Genomic DNA, 8,165 nt, shown 5'->3' with positions numbered 1-8,165 from the left:
CCTTTTCTCCAGGCTGAACATTCCCAAGTCCCTCAACCTATCTTCATAGGGCTTGGTCCCTTGGCCCCAGATCATCCTTGTCGCTCTCCTCCGTACCCTTTCAATTTTATCTACGTCCTTCTTGAAGTGAGGCCTCCAGAACTGCACACAGTACTCCAGGTGTGGTCTGACCAGTGCCGTATACAATGGGACTATGACATCTTGTGAGATTTGATGTGATGCCCCTGTTGATACAGCCCAAAATGGCATTCCTGTGTCTAACTCTGCCATATGGTGAATAAATCATAACTGACCAAGCTGCATGTCTGAACAAGCCACAATGCTGAGATACACGGGACTGATTGAGGGAACAGAGCTGGGTTAAAATCCATGTCTTCCACTGGGCTACAGTTTATGCTTTTTGTATCTTCCAGTCCTCTGATTCTGCAGTAGCTGATTTTCTGTTGACTTATTCTCACTGTGGACCTGCCATGATGTCCACTCAGTCAGCTAAGTGACATAATGATATCAAAACAATGGGGTTGTGTGGTTGATTTTTTTTAAAAGCAATTTAAAGTCCACTCATTCAGGAATTTATGGCAGTGTTATAAACCACAGCCTGAAGATCAGCCAGGGAAAATTAGCATGTCTGTAAATTCTCCCGTTTATTTCGGCAAAAGAAAGAAAGATCAGTTTAAATGCTCTAGGAAGTTTGGAAAATGAAAGGTATTGGGAAATTTTGCCTAAATGTCCAGGAATGGGCAAAATACAGTGATAACAGGGAATGGACAGTACAACAGGTGTGTTCAAGCAGGTAACACTATAGTTTTCGAACAGAGAACTCTGAATTAGAATCTCAGCCCGGACATGAATTTACTGGGAACACTTTGATTTCATCCCATCTTTTAATCATTTCCTTCCACATTCGAGCCTGAGCACTAGCATTCATGCTTGCATCTCTTTGGGATCTGAGTTTCAGAAAAAAAAGTCACAATGCTCAGTCTCCTACCTCCATGGAACACCCATCAATCTTTTATTGCACACTTGGGGTCCCCAGCTTCATGTCTGTACTGAGCCAATGGCTGATCTATGATTGATGGCTAGCAGGTGAATAGGTGAACTGACCCTAATGAAAGTCATTCTGTGGATATGAAAATGCAGGAACACAGAAAGCTCCCTTTTTGCTGGCTCAGATGATTGATCCGTCAAGGTCAGTATTGTCCACTCAGACTGGCAGAAGTTCTCCAGGGTCTCAGATAGGGGTCTTCCATATCACCTAGCACAGTGGTTCTTAAGCTGTGGGTCGGGACCCCATTTGGGGTCACCTGGCACTTTCTGGGGGGTCCCTAGGTTGGTTGCTGTGGTGGCAGCCAGCAGCAACAGCACTGGTGGGTGGCAGTGGATGCAGCCAGCGGCTGGTGGTGGAGGAGTTACGGCCATGGCCTCCTCCACGCTGCCCGACTGTCATGCGCCTGCACACATGTGCGCGCTGGCCGTGCACACACCAACTCTGCCGCCACAGCTGGGGTCGCCAACTCAGAGCAGTTGAGAACCGCTGACCTAGCACCTGATCCTTTTAGATGGAGATCCTGAGGATTGAAACAAGAATCACAGAACCACAGAGTTGGAAGCGGCCACACAGGGCATCTAGTCCAACCGCCTGCTCAACGCAGGATTAGCCCAAAGCATCCTAAAGCATCCAAGAAAAGTGTGTATCCAACCTTTGCTTCAGGACTACCAGTGAGGGGGAGCTCACCACCTCCTTAGGCAGCCTATTCCACTGCTGAACTACTCTGACTGTGAACATTTTTTCCTGATATCTAGCCTATATCGTTGTACTTGTAGTTTAAACCCATTACTGCGCGTCCTTTCCTCTGCAGCCAACAGGAAAAGTATCCTGCCCTCCACCAAATGACAACCTTTCAAATACTTAAAGAGGGCTATTATGTCCCCTCTCAACCTCCTTTTCTCCAGGCTGAACATTCCCAAGTCCCTCAACCTGTCTTCATAGGGCTTGGTCCCTTGGCCCCAGATCATCTTTGTCACTCTCCTCTGTACCCTTTCAATTTTATCTACATCCTTCTTGAAGTGAGGCCTCCAGAACTGCACACAGTACTCCAAGTTGACCCGGAAGACATACAAAGGGGCAGAGATGCCTTCTCATCTGAGCACCATGCAGAAACAGGCTGCAGCAGGACTCAGGTTCTAATCTCTTCAGGTTCTAATCTCTTTTTCTTTGTAATTTTTCTTCTTCTTCTAACATCCAGCCTGAAGAAAGGTTCTGAAGAACTTGAAAGAGTCCACATCGTTATGTGTCATTTGGTTGGTCCTAATCAAAGGTAGTTTGTGGGTTGCGTTCCAGGGTTTTGATCAAACACAGATGCCTCTCTGCTTCTGACTTCTGGGCTGTTTAAGTGGGCGTGGGCAAAGGAATAGGATCAGAAATCGAAACTGCTCAGAGAAATGTGACTTTTCTCCTTGGAATCAGCCTCACACATTCTGCATTCCCGTTGCAAAAACAATTAAGCAAGCAAGCATCTTGGGTCAATGAGGTAAGGGGCATTCTGATTGGCAGCCACCAAACCAATCCTTTCCTTCTGTTCTGTCCTATTTGCATTTTTGACCTTTCCAAGCTCCCAATGGCAAGAAGAGCCACACTAAAGACTTGAACATATTGGATATTAAGGATTGGTAAAGTCTTAGTATCCTGAAAGTTGGCAGAGTGCCTTAGTGAGGCAAGTAATGCAGCAGGAGGCAGAGGGCATGTGGAATGAGAATAACAAACAAAGACACGTTCACAAACATGGTGCTTAACTAATATAACAACTATTTAATAAAGAACTTGACGCTACATACTTGGAGGTAAAGATAAGGTTCCTATTGTATTCTAAATAGCTGGATGGAGAGAGATGCTTGGGACATCTCCCTGCCATCCTGTTCCTTGCTGGAGAGATGGAGGAGAAAGAGGATGGGGACTGTGGAAACAGCAAATTGCCCTCTAGGGACAGGTCAGCGAGATCAAAGGTGAGAGTGGTCAGTGTCCTATCTATCTCACTAACTCTATGGCAAGAGAGTTCCTGTTTACACCCCACAAGTCAGGAGGCATCGCACGGAGAGCTGTTTTCCAACAGAACACCCTGCTACTTCATGAGTCTTCTGTTCAATAAATATAGCAGCATGTATTTATGCATTTCCAGACTAGCTTTATCTACATGGCTCAGGCAGTGAAGGGCAAATTATTAGAAAAAAAAGCAATAGTTAGACAGAACTAGGGCTGATCTTTCGACTTTGGATGATTTGGTCTGTTGGTTGGAAGGAATTAAGTGTTGTGGCTATTTCTTGGCGATGCTGTATGCACGGTGGTGAGATGTAGCAGATATTAATAGACAAAGCAAATAGACAAATGGGCGATCCTTTCTTGCTCGGCCAGGGCCTTATTATTAAAATATGTCCCTCTTCAGAAGTTCAAGGCTCGTTGCCTTGGACTTCACAATCTTCAAAGAAAATCCTCTCCCCACCCTGCTATTGCCAGCTAAATTATCGCTTTAACAAATGACTAGGGATCGTTGTACATTTCCTGTATTCAAAACGGCAGCTATTAATAGAGGCGAATAGCATTGAATTCCAGTTGGGGTGATCAAAGGACTATCCACGTGTTCATCTTGCATTCATGATTCTGCTGCAGCCTTCTGGCGTCTCATTATTGGATTTCCATTTGCAAAGCGATGCTTTGGGCTAAGTTTCTTCAGGTAGTGAAATTCTGCTTGCCTTCTATGGAACAGTTTCGAGTAGAGGCCAGCAGAGTCCTCCCCTGCCTCACCATGCCTCAGGCCAAATGCTGAGAATGTCCTCATGAGTTGCATTAAATACTAGAGAGCTTTTTTCTCATGGTGAGAGATTTTCGTAGATGGTTATGTGCTGCCTTGGAGGGTGGTGGAGCCTTCTTCATTGGAAGCTTTTAGGAGGAGCTTGGATGAGCACCTGTTTGGAGTCCATGATTTTGGAGTCCCCGAGAAGCTGGGGGGTGGGACTGGATGGCCCTTTGTGGCTTCTTCCAGTTCTGTGTGATTCTGATATCTCACAACCAGAGGATTTGCTTCAAGGAAGGCCAGTCAGTCAAGCTGTTTTGGGACTGGCTCCAGGCCTGGGGCAAAGGCACAAATCTCATGGGCAAGCCCTTGGGAAAGAGTCAGTCACAGAATCCTTCCGGTTCAGCTGTTGGAGAATTTACTTAGAAGCTATGGACCCTCTTACATCTGACATAACTTAGGGCCTCAGGATGTCTTAAATCTGGTTCCATCTGTGGCAGGTCACCTACCTGCACAAAGTTCCTTCCTCCAATTGCCTCGATGTACATTGCACTGATATTAATATAGAATCATAGAATCATAGAGTTGGAAGGGGCCACAAAGGCCATCTAGTCCAACCCCCTGCTCAACGCAGGATCAGCCCAAAGCATCCTAAAGCATCCAAGAAAAGTGTGTATCCAACTTTTGCTTGAAGACTGCCAGTGAGGGGGAGCTCACCACCTCCTTAGGCAACCTATTCCACTGCTGAACTACTCTGACGGTGAAATTCTTTTCCTGATATCTAGCCTATATCATTGTAGTTTAAACCCATTAATGCACATCCTTTCCTCTGCAGCCAACGGAAACAGCATCCTGCCCTCCTCCAAGTGACAACCTTTCAAATACTTAAAGAGGGCTATCATGTCCCCTCTCAACCTCCTTTTCTCCAGGCTGAACATTCCCAAGTCCCTCAACCTATCTTCATAGGGCTTGGTCCCTTGGCCCCAGATCATCTTCGTTGCTCTCCTCTGTACCCTTTCAATTTTACCTACGTCCTTCTTGAAGTGAGGCTTCCAGAACTACAGACAGTACTCCAGGTGTGGTCTGACCAGTGCCGTATATAATGAGACTATGACATCTTGTGATTTTGATGTGATGCCTCTGTTGATACAGCCCAAAATGGCATTCGCCTTTTTTACCGCTGCATCACACTCCCTGCTCATGTTTAGCTTGCAATATTGCTCATGTGCAAATGACTCCGCAACGGGATTGCAGCAGGCCAAATCTTTGACATCCAGAAGTGCTTCGTCTCTAATGAAGACTTCCATCGCCCCCGTGCATATCAGTAGCAGGAATACGTCCTCCATAAATCCATACAAATGTGATGATACAATATTAAATGCAGATCAGTTTCCCAGACCCATAAATATTTTAATTAAAAGCAGTTATTTTTGTGAAACATCCCAGCAATTTGCATTCTCAGCTGGGGAGGGGGAAGCCTACAGTTTTGTTAGCAATTATGCACTCTTTCTGGAATAGTATCACGAGTAAATGAAAACCAGCCCCGTAGATGATCCGGAGGAAGTGTAATGAGGTCATGTCTATAAAATATTAACAAAAAATATCTTGTGGTTAAAAAGCAGGGCAGGAACTATCCAGACGAAGTTAAACTCTTATCAGAGGAATCCTGTGAAGAATTATGGAAGTCTAAACCCACTGGACTCAATGGGTTTATGCTGGAAGAACTCTGCATAGAATTGAACTGCTTAACTAAGTTGCAGCTTGAAAACAACGAGATTCCTGGATCTAGGATGAATATCTAAAACAGCCGACAGAAATCTATATACTAGCAGATGATACTATACGTTGTATTAATCTCCACTGCATAAATATAAGATTGGGGAACCTGGCTTGATAGTAGTATGTGTCAAGGGACTTAGGAGTTCTGGTGGACAATAAGTTGACTATGAGCCAACAGTGCAATACGGCAGCTAAGAAGGCAAATGTGATTTTAGGCTACATTGCTAGGAGCATAGAATATAGAGCGAGCGAAGTTCTAATTCCACTCTATTCCTCATTGGTTAGACCTTGTTTGGAATAAAGGAACATGTTCAGAGAAGGGCAACTAGGATGGTTGAGGGGATGGAATCCATGCTTTACAAGGAGAGTCTGAGATAGCTGGGTATGTGTAGCTTGGAGAAGAGGGCAAGGGATGATAGGCTACTGTGTTTTACTTTAAGCAGATCGATCACAGTCATGATTGAGGCCTGGTTTTCCACATGCAAGAGAATGAGATGGTGGAATATTCAGGGGATCAAATGGTCTTCTCCTCTTTGACCGCTGTTGGAGAGCACATTTTGGAATGTTCCCCTCTGTTTAAAAAAACACTCCCAGTTTTCAGCCTCCATGGAGTTTTTATGGAGATTCTAAGATAGCTGGGTACATGTAGCTTGGTCACCTCATACTTTGGCCACCTCATGAGAAGGAAGGACTCTCTGGAGAAGAGACTAATGCTGGGAGAGATCGAGGGCAAAAGAAGAAGGGGACGACAGAGAATGAGGTGGCTGGATGGAGGCACTGAAGCAGTCGGTGCGAGCTTAAATGGACTCCAATTAATGGTAGAGGAGAGGAAGGCCTGGAGGATCATTGTCCATGGGGTCACGATGGGTCGGACACGACTTTGCAACTAACAACAACAAGGACCATGAGGGAAGCAGGTGGGAGTGCAAACGGGCCATTTGGCCTCAGCCTCAATTAAAAGGGAATCTCAAATTTAGACACTTGTTGAGTTTTTCGGCATTTTAAAAGTTTCACAATTAGCTTATACATGAATTGGATGAAGCTATTTTTAATCTGTATTTTGTCTAGGGTTTTAGTGCAGGGGACCCGCAAACAGACACCACACTAATGCTGCAATACTTCCAACATGGACCCCAAGGCAGCATCATGATTGGGTTGCCAGGCAACAGCTAGCAACCCCTGGGTGATATGGGAGGTGGGGCCTCACACACCTGTATGGCACTAGCACACTGATGTCACATATAGCAAAAAAAACAGAAAGGGGTCATTAGACCCCTAGTGTTCATGAAAACTCTATGGTTTTTCCGTAGAGTTTCTTAGAAATGCAAGAGGGTCTGCAATGTCACCAGAACTCTCATCAGCATATTGGTGCATGCTCCATCCCCCCACTCATTTCCTTCCGCTGGTGCCTGCAGTGCTGGCGGGCAAGGAGTTAGGATGCCAGGAGATTTCCCACTGCAGGTGAGCATGGCATGCCCTTGTTGCAGGGTTGACACAATGCCTACTTCCTTCCATTTGCCTCCTGCCTCTCGACTGTTCCGCCTTAGACTCTTTGTCTGCAGCATAAGGCCCCTTGTCCATTCAAGTCTACTCAGACCGGCAACAGTTCTCCAGGGTTTGAAGAGCTGAATATTGCACCTTTCCTCCATGACGGAGGAGTGAGGATAAAATAGAGAGATGGAGAATCAAGGATGCTGCGCTGGGAAGAAGGTTGGGATAAGAAGGGGACAGCTAAGACATCTCATCAACAAGTCTAATCCCAAACCTGAGTTTGCCAAAATAGCAGGCAACGCGGGAGAAACATTTGGGGAGAAAAGTGAGGCAGGATGTTGAGCCCCCCCCCCCCGCCCCCCGCTCCCACTGACTGTGTTTTTCCAATCTTGGTTGCCGCTTCTGGAAAAGGAAAAGAAAGGGGCTGGGGGAATTGGAGAAGGAACTGGTAGGGGAAAGATCGCCCTGTTTCTCGCCACTCCTCCTCTGCAGGTGCCCTGCCCTATTGCTAGGAGCACATGAGCATGTAGGTTCAGGCCCGGTTTATCCATATAGCACCTGATATGGGCCCCGTGCTTCCAGGGGCCCCACAAGGTGCCTTCTCCTCCACAGAGCAGGCCCGTAGCTTCTCTCCTCCCCCCTTTTTCCTCTGCAAGGACACTGGGCGTGACACTCCTTTCTACTGTGGGGGGCCCTTCCATCCCCATTCTGGCTGCCCCCGCTGCAATTGTGCTCTGCTGGGCCCCGCAAATCCTTAAACTGGCTTTGGTGCTACAGATCCTTAAATGACTCCTGCGTAGCTTGCAGTTTTCCGTCTGCCACGGACTTTATGCAATCGTTTTCCAAATTTGCCGCCCACGCCTCCACCTCTGCATGTGTCATCACCTGGAAGCATCTTCCCAGTGTTTTAACCTCAGTACTTTCATTCAAAAAGAGCCTCTTGTGGCGCAGAGTGGTAAGGCTGCTGTCTGAAAGCTTTGCCCATGAGGCTGGGAGTTCAATCCCAGCAGCCGGCTCAAGGTTGACTTAGCCTTCCATCCTTCCAAGGTCGGTAAAATGAGTACCCAGCTTGCTGGGGGGTAAACGGTAATGACTGGGGAAGGCAAA

Source organism: Paroedura picta, chromosome 4 (genome assembly GCF_049243985.1).
Source record: "Paroedura picta isolate Pp20150507F chromosome 4, Ppicta_v3.0, whole genome shotgun sequence".
NCBI classification, from domain to species: Eukaryota; Metazoa; Chordata; class Lepidosauria; order Squamata; family Gekkonidae; genus Paroedura; species Paroedura picta.
The sequence above is the reverse complement of the archived record's forward strand: the minus strand, read 5'-3'. Positions refer to the sequence as shown.